Here is a 17683-nt window from a genome sequence, read left to right as displayed (position 1 = left end):
CTACATTTGTAATTAATTTGTCCATATTATATGACATATAGCCAAGATTTATTTTTTACCATACAGATACTCAATATTGCCATTTACGTAGAACGTCGTTCTCTTCCCACTCAATTGCCTTGGCGCTTTTGTAATAAATCAGATGATCGTGTATATGTAGTTCAGTTTCTGGACTCTGTCTTCTGTTTCTTTACTCTATTTGCCTATTCTTGTACCAATATGCACTGTGTTAATAATCGTAGCTTTGTAGTAGGTCTCGAAATCTGACAGTGTAATTCTTTTAGTTTCTTTCTTCTGCAAATTTTCTTTAGCTGTTTTACATCCTTTGCATTTGTATATAAACTTCAGAATCAGCTTGTCTATTCCAAAAACAACAACAACAAATGAAAGTTTCAGAAACTTCAACTGAAATTGTACTGAATCTGTAGACAATTTTGGAGTAAATTGCATCTTAGCAATGTAGAGTCTTTCGAACCATAACCGCGGTAAGTCTCTCCATTTGCTTAAATCTTCTTTAATTTATTTCAACAATGGCTTCCAATTTCCAGCGGGAGCTCTTGGAAACTACAATTTACATGAACTTCTAATTTGATATTTTTTGGTGTCATTATAAACATTGTTGTTTTAAAAGTTGTCTTCAATTTTTTGTTGTCAGGCACAGAAATACAATTATTGATAACATTTATATATAAACTGTATCCAGTGATCTTGCTAGATTCACTGATGAGTCTGATGTTGTAGATTCTTTGGGATTTTCTCCGTACATAATCATATCCTTTCTGAATAAGATAGTTTTACTTCTTCATTTTTAATATCTATGCCTTTTATTTATTTTTCTTTTGAACTTTTTGCTGACTTCATTATTCACTCTCATGTTTTTCTCTTTCATTAGACTATGACTCCTCGATGGTAGCAATTTGTAGTAATCAAATTTTTGTATTTTATTTTAGCATCTGGCATCTTTCTTGACATATGTAGCAGTTGCTTTTTGACAGCTTGCTTCTTCAGTGAATGAATAAATTAATAAAGAGACATGTGATGTTCAGTGATCCATTTTGCAGGTAAGAAAACTGAGGCAGACAGAGGATGTTAGCAAGCAAGAGGCCTTGGGCTACAGTTTAGATCACTGGACTCTTACTCCAGATGCAATCTGCAGAACCCACATACTTTTAGTTAGTCCCTTTGTCTATGTTCTGCCACTGTCACTTCTAAGGAAGGTGTGTCATCCCAAATGGGGTAGTATCTTATTGGTAGACCTAAATCTGCTGTGTTCGCCATCTCACCTAGATGAGTATCTATGTGTAGCATTCTGCACATTCCTCTTTTCCACCTTCTGGAGGTGTTGTCTTTTTATAGGCAGCATGTGAATAACAATGGGGCCAAACTCGGGAGCAGAAGAGGCCATCTTCTAGTTCTGAACATAGATAAGCATCACTAGCTTTTCCCTTCTAGCAGTAATGGTCTCAAAAGTTCCAACTTAGGAGAAAAAGGCAAAACCGTCTGCCAAAGTGTGTGAAAAGTTAGAGCAAACCTTGCTTTTACCAAGCCCCTGTGTCCCTCTTATGGAAATTCACACTTTCACACTTTTAGACAAATATTAAATGTGTGACATTCTATTACGTACAGTGCCTGGCACATCTAGACACGCAGCACACTTTAGCCCCCTTCTTTCTTCCTCTAACTCCAAGTTCTAAACTAGAAAAAGCCCCACTTGAGTCTGAGATTTGCTTTTCGAACTAGTTTATTTCAGATTGTAATCATGCTATCTAGGGTTGTGACAGTGTTTTGCTATTTCTAGGGCACTTTGACCTGATTCTTTTTGCACAGAAAACTTGTTCTACCCTTTTGCCCACTTCACTGAAGTGAGGACTCAGACAGAGAAGGATTAAGTAACTTTTTATTTAACAAATATTTGTTCCACATTCCCACAGCATTTATTAAATACTAGTGCGTAATGATGGAATAAATTTTATACCGTAAGGATAAGCCAGTATTCTGGACTAAGCCAACCTGGGAGACCCTAGGAGGCCTGTTTGAGAAAGTGACATTTAAATTGAGACTTGGCGGTGGCTGTGGCTACATATCTAGTAAGTGGCTGAGTTGGGATTTGAACTCATGCCTGCTTAGCTCTAAAGATGATGCTTTTGGCTTTGTACTCTGCTCTCTCTCTAGACAAACTCTGGTCCAAAATCGTTAAAGCTAATATTTATGCCTGCCCAACTGGAATTGTCATGTTATGACAAATGGCTCTGTGGTCTCAGATGCCCAGCAGACCCATTAGTGGAATTCTATGTGCTATAGACCTGGGCAAAATGCCAGAGCCTTATACACCCATCACATTTTGTCTGGCAAAGGTCTTCAACAAAGAGAAGTAGTTACAGCAATGAAAAGCAACGGGTCCAGCAACACCATAAGAACAAAATAATTAATTTCCCTAAAATAGAAGAAACAATTTATAGAGTAAGAGCCTATACAATCAATGATTGGAAGAAATAGAAGAGGCTTTAGTATTCTAACCTTCTTTATTTGTAGACGTAAATGTCGAGCCTCAGAGAAGTTTTATATCTAATTAGTGTCACTCAGGTAGATAACAACAGAATTAGGATTAGAACTTAATTCTTATGACTCCCAGAGCAGGGAAAAGACAGGACGAAGTCCCAAAACATTGCCTGTGAACTCACATCTGACACTGAATTGAGAGTCTGCTATTTACTCCCTATGTGACCAGAATCCTTCACAGCCCATGAGATTCCCTATCATAGAGTAGATTTTGATCCACACTAGGCATTTTTACCTCTTTCTCTTTGAGTTGGTGCCCCATGTTTATTCAGAAATATTCCAAAGGTGTTACATCTATTGGTTTTACATGTAGAGCACAGATCATTATAAGACAAATTGAAATGAAAACATCAACAAGTCTCATTCATTGTCTAACTTACACTGAGCAATATTTAATAGCTAGAATATCAAGAGAGTCCAAAGTGTTTGCCCATCCCCTCAAGACCAATGTAATGGAATTTTACTCTTATCACCTGCTCAGGGTAGTGGCAATTCAGGATACAGAGGACAGAAATAAAGAATCATGACACACAATCCACAGAATTCACAGATGCCAAACATCTACCCTTCTCTGTCACCACACATTGGACTCACATGGTGGAAATAGGCAACACAAGCAGAGAGGTGGCTTAACCTTTCATAATTTTTCAACGACCTATGGGAAGAGAGTTTTCTTGGTTCAAATCCCAGCTTAGCCACACAGAGTTTGGTAATATTGGGCAAGTCAACCAAGCTCTCCGTGCTTTGGTTTCCTCATTATTAAAATGGGGGAAATAATAGTGCCTGCATCAGAGGGTTGTTGTGAGAACTAAATGAAATAATTTATCTGAGCTTTAGAACCCACACCATATTAGTTAATAATTCATGCATTTTCTTTTATTATATTTCTCTACCTTAGACTGCAAACTCTAAGAGGACAGGCCGGACTGTTTTATTCATAAAGCATTACAGGAACAGTAATTAGAACTAGGAGCTTTTCAATGGCCTGCCTGAAATCTGAAAAATAGGTATATTATTTGAAATTTTGAAAAAAATCAAATAATTAAAAATTAATAGATGTTAATATCTGTAATATGTAATATCAAGGTCAACTCAACTCTTAATTGTTTATATAAAGTATAGTGAAGTTTAAATTGCAAAATCTTACAGAAAATGTGCTATTAAAACTCAAAAGTATAATTCTTTCTAATATGTATATATATGTATATAGTTTTAAGTTCAGGGGCACATGTGCAAGTTTGTTACGTAGGGAAACTCATGGCACAGGACTTTGTTATACAGATACTTTCATCACGCAGGTATTAAGCCTAGTGCTCATTAGTTATTTTTCCTGATCCTATCCCTCCTCCCAACCTCCACCCTCAGGTAGGCCTCAGTATCTCTTGTTCCCCTCTATGTGTTCATGAGTTCTTATCATTTAGCTCCCACTTACAAGTGACAACATGTGGTATTTGGTTTTCTGTTCCTGCCTTAGTTTGCTAAGGAAAGCAATGTGGCAATTTCTCAAAGGACTAAAAACGGAATTACCATTCAACCCAGCAATCCCATTACTGGTTATGTACTCAAATATTTTTAAGGCAAAACAAAGCTGCAACCAGAACGCCTGGTCTCCCTGAAACCCCTTCCACTGACGTTGTTGTTTTTTCTTTTTCCCCAGCTTCTCAGGCCAAAATCCTGGATCATCTTGGGCACTGTTGTCTCCTGCCCACCCTTTCCCATATGCAGAGTGTTGCCACTTCTCTCTGCTTCCACTGCTAACTCCCTGGTCCAAGCCGCTGCACCACTTTTCGTGATTATTGCCACAGTCTCCTCACTGGTTCCCTGCCCCCACTCTTGCTCTGAACTATCCAGTTAAAACCTGAATTAGATCATCTCATCCTCATCTCAGAGCTTTCTCGTGGCTCCTCTGCCCTCTCAGGAAAAAATCTAAATTCTAGATGACCTAAAAAGCCCTTGTGTCTTACTGTTTATCTGACCTCATTGACTACCACCTTTTTCTTTGATCATCTGTTCCAGCCACACTGGCCTCGTTACCACTCCTCAAATATGCCAAGCACAGCCCCCACCCCCCAGGGCTTTGAACTGGCTGATTCCCCTTCCTGGAATGCCTTTCCCCAAATATCAACTTGGCCAACTCCCTCCTCTCCTCCAAGTGTCTGTTTAAACATGGCTTCAGTAGGAGCTGTCTTAACATCCTATTAATATTGTAATTCCTCTCATGACACTTTACACCCCCTTCCCTGATATGCTTTCCATATACCATGCAATATCTGCTGAGATAATATATAATTCACTTATTTTCTTTATTGTCATTTCAAAGAGGGCAGTGTGTTCTGTGTTGTATTTAGTGCCAAAATACTTGCTGATGAAGAGAGTGCCTGTCACATAGTAGGTGCTCAATATGTGCTTGTTGAAAAAATGTGTCAATGTTTGATGTACATACCTTTTATTATGTTTGATTTGCTGCCAGTGCTGCCTCCAAATACAGGAGTGCTTCATGAGATGTCCACAGAAGGTCTTAAAATATTCCACAAAAATCTTAAAATATTTCATGAGTTTTCTTTCCTGTATTTTTATAGCAGCATCTGGAATTTAGCCTGCATAGGACCCTCGGTAAGCTGACCCTGTTTATCTATTCAGCTTTACTTCTCCCCTCTCTCCACTTTGTATTTTATTCTCTACTACTTCCAACTGATTGTAATTTGATCAGACTCCAGACTATCTTATGCCTCTTTGCTTTTGTTTACCTGTTACTTCTCTCTGGAATTCCCTGCCCCTTCTTAATTTTTCTGGCCAATTCTCACTCTCTAGGACTCAGAGGTTTCTCCTCAGGAGACTTCCATGAGTCTCATGTTGAGTTAGGTGACCCCAATCCTCTGTTCTTCATAGTCATTCGCGCATTTATCTAGCTCAGCATTTGCCATACTACATTGAAATTATTTCCTTATGTGCCCATCACTCCCCGTAGATTGCAAACTCCTAGAGAAGGGCTCAACAGTGAGTGCTGAGGCTGCACAGAGGAGGAAGGCAGCACAATGATGGAAGGCTTCCTAAAGAGGTATGTTCCAAGAGCCCCCACTTCCTTTCATGGGAGACTCATGCTGTTACACCTAGACTATCTAGGGATACATCTAATGCAGTCGTGGAAAGAACAGAGGACTTGAGTACCAGACTGACATGATTTTGAATCCTGGCTCCCTATTGACCAGATGTGTGTCTTGAACAGGTCCCTGAGCCTCAGTGTCTTCATCTGCACAGTGGGGATAATGATACCACACTGCATATATGAGGTATCCGGCACATGTAAATGTCCACTACATGCTGATTTCTTCACCCGCTACTCACCCCTGGGAAAGAAGTAAACTCATCTACTCTTGGTACCCATTCATTCCCCCTCAGTGGGAAGCATGAGGTGTGCAGCTGCCTGACCTGGGGGAAGGGCTGCAAGCAGTAGGTGTCGTCAGATGTGGTGGAGCTTGTTGACTTCCTCCCAGGGGCCCAGCTAACAACCTGCCTCTGTTCCTTGATAGTCAAGTTCAACTTTCACTTCTTAGCACCACAGGAAGTTGACTGAACATTAACTGAAGACTCTCTCAAACAGGAGACACCTTTGCCAGGTCCCTGTCCTTCCTAGCCTCATTCCTGCTCTCCCTAGTGAGCAGGCTGCCCTCCCTTCTCCCCCCAGCACCACTGATGGGCAAGGGTACTCAGAACTACAACCTTGTGGGCCATGTCATGTGCCAGGAGCTGCACCCAGGACTTTAATACAGTAGTTGGCTCCCACTGAATGTTCATTGTTATGCCAGGATAAAAAGGGGACACTGTGATCATTTTCTATTTTGCTGTGATCAGGCTTGGTGAGCTAAAGTCACCTACCTTCCCAGTCTCTACTAATAGAAGTCATGGATCAGTCCTATTGGTTCTTCTGTTACAAGGATTCAGAATTCATAATCATGGAGCTGCATTTACAGGCAGAAGTTTCTTTCATAGTTTTCTAAGTGTTCCTTTTAGCAACAATGGAGAAAATCAAAGAGGGCAAAGGTGAGGGGAGAAAATAACATTTCCCTTTCTGTCCTTTGCTCTTGTAGTCTTTTGCTTTAGTTTCTTTACTATGACTGTGAGGATGAAACTAGTGATCAGAGTGGTCCAGAATGGGTTTGATGAATCTGATTCTGGTGACACAAGATGAATTGGGTATATGTTTCCCTAAAGATAGAGAGACAATATAACATAGTCTTTACATTAATAGACTCTGGAGCCAATTTTCTTAGGTTCATTCTCTTTCCTTTCATGTGTGTTGATTTTCAACAAACATCTTGCACTCGAATTCCATCTCACTGTTTTATTTTCAAAAAATGTAACTTGAGAAAGTTAGCTGTATTAATTTTTTCTTTTTCTAAAATTCTTTTACTAATTGCAATTATTTCCATCGATGCTATTCCATTGAAACCATTTTAACATGGACTCAATAACTTCATTGTATGTTAATGTTTAATTTTCATTTTTTTACCTTCTTGGTTTTCTAGCTGCGTTTAATGTGGTTGACCACTCATTCTTTGAAGCTCTATTCCTCTGGCTACTACAATATGACACACTTTGTCTCCTTCTTCAGTCTCTGTCTTCTCCACAGTCTTCTCTTCCTTTTATATACCTTTAAATATTAATGTTTCCCAGAGATATTTTCTTAACTCACTTCTCTACTGATTCTAGGTACTCTTCTTGATCCAACTCTTCCGATTTTACCCATCTCGATGATTCTATAATTTGTATTTTCTGTTTTGATCTCTTTTCAGTCTTCCAGACCTAAATATCCAAATGCCTGATGGATAGTGCTTTCTTTTTTACTACCAAGCCCTCAAAGGCACTATGTTCAAAAGGAATTTGTCATCAGTCTCACGGCACATAAGCTTCCTCTTGTGTTCAATCTGGAGACTTGAGAGTCTTCTTTTTCCCTTCTCCTTATTTTCTCCATAATCAATCACAAAGTCATGTGGATTTTGCTCCTAAATATGTTAACTTCTTCCTTCTCTCACTTTATCTCCCTTACATCTAGGTATTTCAGACCCTCAGTCTCTCTCACATAGACTTTGGCAATAACCTTCTAATATCAGTCAACCTGACTAATAGGCCACCAGTGCTTCATGTAGAATCTGGACAATGTAGAGCACTGAGAATGCTCACACTGGTCATATACGTATGAGTTGGTATGACATCTAGGGAAGTTGAAGACTTACATAGCCTTTGGCCCAGCAATATACACCATAATACATCAGAGAAACTCTAGCATGTGTACACAGTGATATACACATAAGAATGTTCACAATGCCATTATTTTAATAGCAAAATTGTGGAAACAACACAAATGTTTATCAATAACAGAATGGATAAATGAGCGATGGCATAGTCATACAATGAAAAATAATATAATAGTCAAAATGAATGATCTGAAGAGATATCATTATTGGCAATCTTATAAAAGACTGAGTTAAAAATGCAATTTGTGAAAATTTTTAATTATTTGATATTATATAACGCAAAGTTTTAAAACATGCAAACAACTGTATATATTATTTATGTATATATGCAAATTCAGCAATAGCATTTAATCATGCCTGGGAATGATAAGTATCAAAGTCAGAAAGTGGTTACCCTTGGGAAGAGAGGTATGTATCAGCGGTGGGGCACATAGGATGTTGCAGCCATATCTGTAATGTTTCTTTGCTTTAAAAAATTTGAATCAAGCTTGGCAAAGTGTGACATTTGATTAAGCAGGATAGTGAGTGCATATCTGTTACTTATATTGTTCTTTATAATTTTCTCTATGCTAAAGCATTTTGTAACTTAAAAAAACCTGACAGTGTTACTCCCATGCTTAAAATATGCCAGTGGTCAAACCGAATCCAGCAGCACATCAAAAAGCTTATCCACCGTGATCAAGTGGACTTCATCCCTGGGATGCAAGGCTGGTTCAATATACGCAAATCAATAAATGTAATCCAGCATATACACAGAACCAAAGACAAAAACCACACGATTATCTCAATAGATGCAGAAAAGGCCTTTGACAAAATTCAACAACTCTTTATGCTAAAAACTCTCAATAAATTAGGTATTGATGGGACGTATCTCAAAATAATAAGAGCTATCTATGACAAACCCACAGCCAATATCATATTGAATGGGCAAAAACTGGAAGCATTCCCTTTGAAAACTGGCACAAGACAGGGATGCCCTCTCTCACCACTCCTATTCAACATGGTGTTGGAAGTTCTGGCCAGGGCAATTAGGCAGGAGAAGGAAATAAAGGGTATTCAATTAGGAAAAGAGGAAATCAAATTGTCCCTGTTTGCAGATGACATGCATATCTAGAAAACCCCATTGTCTCAGCCCCAAATCTCCTTAAGCTGATAAGCAACTTCAGCAAAGTCTCAGGATACAAAATCAATGCACAAAAATCAGAAGCATTCTTATACACCAACAACAGACAAACAGAGAGCCAAATCATGAGTGAACTCCCATTCACAATTGCTTCAAAGAGAATAAAATACCTAGGAATCCAACTTACAAGGGACATGAAGTACCTCTTCGAGGACAACTACAAACCACTGCTCAATGAAATAAAAGAGGATACAAACAAATGGAAGAACATTCCATGCTCATGGGTAGGAAGAATCAATATCATGAAAATGGCCATACTGCCCAAGGTAATTTACAGATTCAGTGCCCTCCCCCTCAAGCTACCAATGACTTTCTTCACAGAATTGGAAAAAATTACTTTAAAGTTCATATGGAACCAAAAAAGAGCCCGCATCGCCAAGGCAATCCTAAGCCAAAAGAACAAAGCTGGAGGCATCACGCTACCTGACTTCAAACTATACTACAAGGCTACAGTAACCAAAACAGCATGGTACTGGTACCAAAACAGAGATATAGATCAATGGAACAGAACAGAGCCCTCAGAAATAATGCCGCATATCTGCAACTATCTGATCTTTGACAAACCTGAGAAAAACAAGCAATGGGGAAAGGATTCCCTATTTAATAAATGTTGCTGGGAAAACTGGCTAGCCATATGGAGAAAGCTGAAACTGGATCCATTCCTTACACCTTATACAAAAATTAATTCAAGATGGATTAAAGACTTAAATGTTAGACCTAAAACCATAAACACCCTAGAAGAAAACCTAGGCATTACCATTCAGGGCATAGGCATGGGCAAGGACTTCATGTCTAAAACACCAAAAGCAATGGCAACAAAAGACAAAATTGACAAATGGGATCTAATTAAACTAAAGAGCTTCTGCACAGCAAAAGAAACTACCATCAGAGTGAACAGGCAACCTACAACATGGGAGAAAATTTTCGCAACCTACTCATCTGACAAAGGGCTAATATCCAGAATCTACAATGAACTCAAACAAATTTACAAGAAAAAAACAAACAACCCCATCAAAAAGTGGGCAAAGGACATGAACAGACACTTCTCAAAAGAAGACATTTATGCAGCCAAAAAACACGTGAAAAAATGCTCACCATCACTGGCCATCAGAGAAACGCAAATCAAAACCACAATGAGATACCATCTCACACCAGTTAGAATGGCAATCATTAAAAAGTCAGGAAACAACAGGTGCTGGAGAGGATGTGGAGAAATAGGAACACTTTTACACTGTTGGTGGGACTGTAAACTAGTTCAACCCTTGTGGAAGTCAGTGTGGCAATTCCTCAGGGATCTAGAACTAGAAATACCATTTGACCCAGCCATCCCATTACTGGGTATATACCCAAAGGACTATAAATCATGCTGCTATAAAGACACATGCACACGTATGTTTATTGTGGCATTATTCACAATAGCAAAGACTTGGAACCAAGCCAAATGTCCAACAATGATAGACTGTATTAAGAAAATGTGGCACATATACACCATGGAATACTATGCAGCCATAAAAAATGATGAGTTCATGTCCTTTGTAGGGACATGGATGAAATTGGAAATCATCATTCTCAGTAAACTATCGCAAGGACAAAAACCAAACACCGCATGTTCTCACTCATAGGTGGGAACTGAACAATGAGAATACATGGACACAGGAAGGGGAACATCACACTCTGGGGACTGTTGTGGGGTGGGGGTAGGGGGGAGGGATAGCATTAGGAGATATACCTAACGTTAAATGATGAGTTAATGGGTGCAGCACACCAGCATGGCACACGTATACATATGTAACTAACCTGCACATTGTGCACATGTACCCTAAAACTTAAAGTATAATAATAATAAAAAAAATAGTTTATGAACCACCCCCCCCAAAAAAATATATGCCAGTGGCCTCCAGTTGCCAACCAGGTAGCATCCACATTCTTTAATGGAAAGCCCTTCCTTGCTTCGAACTTGCCAACTTGGATTGGACATTTGTAGTTGCATTTCTAAGAACTGTTCCCTTTTGTCAATGGAGCCTGATTTCCACTTGGATTTCTGGGTGATTTAGGGAAACTGACCTCAAAACCCAACTCTACATTTCGACCATGTGACCTTGGCTTAATCAATTCACACATCTTTTTCCCTCACCTCAGGGGATGATCATATGAACTAAGCCAGTTGCAATGGAGTAAACATCATGTTCCTAATGAGAAATCCAGAACAAAATGCTTTATTTTTCTTCGATTTTTTATTAGGTCATCTCCTGAATCAATTAAAAAAAAAACAACAGTGACAACAAAACTAAAAAATATGAAGAGGCTGAAACATGAAAGCTCTGCCAACTGCAATATGTAGCTGCTAAGGTTGCTGTATTTATTGGAATCAAGCAAGTGTTCCAGGAAAGAGCACAGAAGATGTGTCTGGGAGCCTTTATGTGTAGGTCTGCAAGTGGTGGATATCACTACTACTCACACGCCGTTGGCTAGAACTGAGTTGCATGGATACACCTAATTGTAAAAGAGGCTGGGAAATAGAGACTGTTGTGCCCAGAAAGAAGAGAAAATTCATTTATGGAAGAGGTAGCTAGTATCTCACAGCCATGAAAAGAGAATTGTTTAGCTAATTGAAGCGAATAGCAGCCATCTTGTGTCCCTAAGGCAAGTTAGACTAATATTGAAGTGGAAACCATGAGGAAAGGAGTGATACTGAAAGTAACCACATCTTTGAGAACATGCATTCATTTCCTACAACATGAATTTATTGAGGACCTACCTTAATATAGGCAGCGTGCTAGACACCAAGAGAACTGATGTCCTCTTCCTTCCTGCCTGCCTGGGGCCTGTATTCTGGAGGGGACAGAGCTAGCAGATCAGACCTAAATGGAAATCTGCTGTGCCCATATATATTTCAGTGATGTGAGCCAATATATCCCCTTGATTGCTCAAAGTAGTTTGGTCGATATATTTTGTTGCTTTAAATTGAACACATTCTTATGTGCAGCCTCTGTCTCCTCATCTCCAACCAAGCAAAATAGCTTGTTCTCTTTATGCAGGAACACATGACATTTCCCACGTGGCTTTGTGCATATCTCCACCTCAATTTAAAATGCCTTCCGATCCCTGCTCAAAGTCAAACAGCTTAATAATGGTAGACATAGAATTTGAATTATTCTCATAACAGGTCTTTTAAACAATGCCTTCTTCTCTTCATTCTTTCCTTCTTAGAGTGGGTATTCTTTCTGGTGCATCATGTAAAGGAAGGTAACTACATGCATGTAATGATGAGAATATTTATATGTATTTATGATTATTACAAAAAAATCAGAAAGATTCTAACATTCTAGAGGAACATTTATTTTTTTATTTGAGAAAAGTATAATTTTATTTATTTATTTGTGCAAATTTATGGGGTACTTGAGAAAATGTGTTACATGTATATAATGTATAGTGATCCAATCAGGATACTAAGGGTGTCCATCACCTGAGTGTATTACATTTTTGTTAAGTATAATCATCCTACTCCAGGAGAACATTTTAAAAACTGTTCTGTAGAGATACTACTCAAATTAAGTTCTCAGTCCTGAAACATCAGATCAGCTAGGAATCTGACAAAAATGCAAGTTCTCAGATGACAGATGAGATCACTTGAACCAGAATTTCTGGAGTGGAGCCCACACATTTGTATTTTTGTAACCTTTCCAATGATACTTATGTACATGCTCAAGCTTGAAAACCACTTTCCTAGGACATTAGTTCCTCGACAAGATTTGTGAGTAACCTTGTTTCATGAAAAAGTGTTTAGGAGATACTGATTTAATAAAAACTAATCAGGCTTTTATTGTTTGCAGGGCTTTCAAAACTTGCAATAGGCCACTGTGCACTGTTAATTTCTAAGAGGAAGATGCTTATGTCCTCAATGAATATCTTCCCACCATGAAGTACTGTTTTTCCCCACTTTTTAAAACAATTACTAACACCTGGCAGAAGTAGGCAGACAGCTTACAGCTTAGAAAAAGTTGGCCTAAGATAATGGCTAATTTTCATACATTATTTATTTGTCATCATGCTCATCTTTCTCTCACTAAATTGTGTATTTCATCTCTGTGATCACAGATTGAGCCTCATATTTCATATCTGCCCCTGGCCTAATGTTTGTTTACAGAATGAGCTCAATGAATATTGTTAAGTGAGTAGGATTTAATTTATTTGATAAATAGATAACCTTAAGTTTTAAACCATGGATTTCACATGAGGACATTTACTTACTATTGTTGAGCTGTAATTAATTTTTAATACTGTTTAGGTACTCATAATAAAGAACAGGATATTTGGAGAAGGAAGACAGTATCATTCCTCGTTCTTAGTCTTACCAGCTTATTGATCATGAGTATATAACCTCTCTGTGGCTCAGTGCCTTTCTCTGTAAAATGGGAACACAGTGATGTTCACCTCACAGGACTGATTTGTAAAAGGGCTGGATAAGGTTATGAGAATGTTTTGCAAAGTGATATCGAAAGATTAATTGCAAACTTCATTTGAATCTTAAATTGTTTGAGATAGGTCATGCTATGAATCAACTATGAAGTGCAGATATTGTCAAGATTCAATATTTCTTTCCAAAGAGCTGAGAGGAGGGGCTGCCTGTTTGTTTGTTTCTTTCTTTTTAGAAACATGCCAGGGCAGGCTCATTTTTGGGTTTTCCTCTCACTTGCTCATCTTACTTTTTCTTTAGTTTCTCTATTCATTAGGATACAGTACTGTAAAGCTTTATGGCATTTTTATTTTGTGGGAGATGAATCTGAATAAAGAATTACAGTTAAATCATTGCTAAGTTTGATGAATGAGAACCAAAAAACTCTTCAAGATGTCATTTTTAAAGTTTTGTAAATGATTGGCTTTCAGTGGTTTCCTCTAAGGAATTTTAATTTTGAATAATGCATAGAAAAATGTGCGCACACACAAATCATTCAGTATCCACCTCGAAGGGAAATCAAAGTGCCTGTGAAGTGAAACTTTACCTTTCTACGTCACCAGCTTCCTGTTAGAGCAGAGTTTTTCTTTGCTCAAAGTCTAAGCATTGAAGAACTTCTTTTTAGTAGGTAGATTTTTGTGTTTTTTTGTTTGTTTTTGAGACGGAGTCTCACTCTGTCGCCCAGGCTGTGGTGCAGTGGCACGATCTCGGCCCACTGCAAGCTCTGCCTCCCGGGTTCACACCATTCTCCTGCCTCAGCCTCCCCAGTAGCTGGGACTACAGGTGCCAGCCACCACGCCTGGCTAATTTTTTTGCATTTTTTAGTAGAGATGGGGTTTCATCGTGTTAGCCAGGATGGTCTTGATCTCCTGACCTCATGATCCACCCGCCTTGGCCTCCCAGAGTGCTGGAATTACAGGCGTGATTTAGTAGGTAGTTTTGAGTAGGGAGTATACATTTAAAATGCTGAAACTCAGTTAAGGAATAACCTAATACTGTATTCAACTGAAACTCAGTTGAGAAATTTCTTTCCAATAAAAAGGAAAATCAACTGCAGTAATGAGGGAGATGATTTTGCTGATAATTACAACAAATATTTACTACAGACCTGTTATGCACCATGAACTGTGCTAAATGTTTTATACATATAACTTTATCTTGTGCTCCAACAACCTATTACATAGAAATTGCTATTATTCCCATTTTCTAGATTAATAAATTGGTTTAGAGGGGTCGTATAGGTGAAACAACTCACTCAATATCACAAGCTGTTATGTGGTGAAGTTTGCATGATCAGTACAGGGTTCTGGTCGTCCCACTCATTGAGTGGTGCTAGTCAGGATCTGGAAGCTCTTCTGGTCTTAGTTTCTCTAGCTGTGAAGTGACAATGATTAGGTCTAATCATAGAACATGAGAGTACATGTGAAAAAATGCCTTTTTAAAGAGTATGGAAAACTTGAGTTGTAAAATTTTCTTGTGGATATTTATTATTGCTTTTCTTTTTTAGATAACACTAACAAAGTTGCCCTTAGAATTGGAGTGCCTGGGTTAGAACCCTGCTGGTACCACCTGCTTACTGTAAGACTTTGGTCAAGTTATTAACTTTTCTGTTCCTCATTTGTGAAATATTGTGAAAAATAGTCTGTTTGCCTGTCTGAGAACAGTACTGGCACAAAAGTGCTTAATACACTTCACTCATTATTATTAATATTACTATTGTTGCATTTTCCCCTTGAAGGCATGCTGCTGATGTGAGTTCAGGAGAAAACACTGGCAAGGACAGCAAAGAACAGGAGAACACTCTAGCTTCCCTGATAGCATTCAAGGTGCTGTCCAAAGTGAGTTTTCCTCAAGCAGAGAGATGCACTGCCTCTTTTATGCTTTGTTTTTCTTACTTGCCTACTCTATTTACACCTTCTGAGTAAGGACCAATCAGCAGAACCCCAAGAGGGTCACTGTCATGAAAATAATTATGAACTGGCTGAGTGCTTGCAATGTTTATTATTTAGGTTTTTAAGAACAGATAATTAAAGGCCCAAGAGAATTTAGTCTCTCCCAATTGTAAAAGTGGGGTCTTATAGAAACCCACAGAGTGCTTGGGGTTGTACACTTCCTTCTAAAAGTTCTCTTAATAAATCACTGCCCTGGTGCACTCCCTGGGGTATTTCATGACCAAGTGAAATCACTTACTGTTTCAAATTTGCATTTTTCCTGAGTTTGCATATTTTTCTTGCATCTGCTTTGTTACCAATGTACCAAGTCCTTATACATTTGGACTGCGTTTACCGCAGCTTGGAATGGTTTCTCAGAAATGGGACATTAAAATCCTGGAGTGTGACACTGAGACGTGGAAAGAGCTTCCTTTGTAAGCTGCTCAGGCATGCTGAGAATTAGTGTAGAAATGATTTTTTCCTTAATTTTCTTGGATAGCAACCTATATAGGATCTTATAATTATGTGTAGGAATTCATTAAAGAAACTCTCTCCATTGCTAGAAATCCAAGCTGGTAGTGAGGAGAGAGCTGCAGTGATTTGTTGCAGCAGAAGTATTACGGAAATATTTACTAAATATCTTCTATGTGCTGGGCATTGAGTGAAACACTTTCACATCCCTTGTAACATGTGTCTTAGTCTAAGGTAATACTTTAATGTAATTGTAACAAATGGATAAAAGGGGAATTGTCGTCATTTTACAGATGAAACACTAGAGACTGTAAGAAACTAGGCCCAGAACAGTTAAACAGAGTAGACATAACCTCTTACCACTTTATCTGCTACTATGTAACAAATCACCCTAAACTTTAGTGGCTTAAAACAACAAACATTTATTATCTCACAGTTTCTGGCACATAGGAAGCACTGCATAAGTGATTGTTATTCTTGCTGATTATGTTTCTGTCATTGACACTGTGTATCACTGAGTTGGGATGTGTATTAGATAGAATCATGGAAGGTAAGGTTATAGAACAATAATTCAGACATGTTCACTATACTAAGTGCTTTACATATATGAAGTCAGCTACATTTAATACGTATCAACAATGAGGTTGATATTAGTATTATTCCCATTTTAGAGATAAAGAAAGAGATTCAGAGAGACACCATGCCTCATATTACTCTATCCAGGGAATAACTGGGAGTGATTCAAGAATATAGAATTAGAAAAATGGTCCTTACCACTGTGCAGAGCAAAGATTGTAGATATAGGAGAGCATGAGACAGACTGGAAGAACACTGTGTTTTGAGATCAGCATGAAAGCTGGTCTAGCAGGAAGTTAAGCATCACTTTGGGAAGTGATGGAAAATAATACTGAAGAATAATATTCTCTTATTGAAAGTTTTAATTTTTCTTTCTTTCTTTTTTCTTTTCTTTTTTTTGAGACAGAGTTTCACTCTTATTGCCCAGGCTGGAGTGGAATGGCGCAATCTTGGCTCACTGCAACCTCCGTCTTTCGGGTTCAAGCAATTCTCCTGCCTCAGCCTCCCCAGGAGCTGGGACTACAGGCATGCACCACCATGCCTGGCTAATTTTGTATTTTTAGGAGAGACGGGGTTTCACCATGTTGGTCAGGCTGGTCTTGAACTCCTGACCTCAGTTGATCCACCCTCCTCAGCCTCCCAAAGTGCTGGGAATACAGGCATGAACCACCACGCCCAGCCTAATTTTTCTTACATGAGATACGGTTTACCAAAGTCCACCTTCCACTTTTTCCTTCGTGTATATATAGAGATAGCATTTCCTAGCTTCTCTTGCAATTAATTGTGGCCATGAGCTTTGGGCAGTGGAATGCGAATGGAAGTGATGTGGCCACTCCATATGTGTTTCTCTGTGTCCTTTCCCCTTCTAGCTGACTGTGATGGCACCCTCCAGACAGACAGCGATGCCACATATTCAAGATGGCAGAATCACTATCAGCTTCAATTCCTGAATGACTGCAGAGCAAAATTTCTTACCTGCAACATACACTCTATTTTCAGCCTCCCTGGACTGTTACAACATAATGATACATAAAAATATTTCTTGTGTTGAGGCATCCCAAATTTGATCTATTTGTCATCACAGTCTATCCTACAAATATATTTCTGATCCAAATAATGCTAGATTCATGAGAGTTTATAGTCCAGAGATCTTTTTTTTTTTTTTTTTTTTTTTTTTGAGGCAGAATCTCACTGTCTTCCAGGCTGGGGTGCAGTGGCATAATCTTAGCTCACTGCAACTTCCGCCTCCTGG

At 38.6% G+C, this 17683-nt stretch overlaps 1 long non-coding RNA gene across 1 annotated transcript; it reads left to right on the top strand.

Moving 5' to 3' along the window:
• The first annotated feature begins 5463 nt into the window (after positions 1–5463).
• On the top strand, positions 5464–17439 carry LOC109028118 (uncharacterized). Its single transcript, XR_002007195.3, has 4 exons — positions 5464–5617; positions 14961–15031; positions 15192–15291; positions 17301–17439. It is a non-coding gene; the product is annotated as an uncharacterized lncRNA (long non-coding RNA).
• The last annotated feature ends 244 nt before the right edge of the window (positions 17440–17683 follow it).

The sequence above is a fragment of the Gorilla gorilla genome, chromosome 7 (genome assembly GCF_029281585.2).
Source record: "Gorilla gorilla gorilla isolate KB3781 chromosome 7, NHGRI_mGorGor1-v2.1_pri, whole genome shotgun sequence".
Classification (NCBI taxonomy): Eukaryota; Metazoa; Chordata; class Mammalia; order Primates; family Hominidae; genus Gorilla; species Gorilla gorilla.
This window is presented reverse-complemented; position numbering and strand designations above follow the sequence as displayed.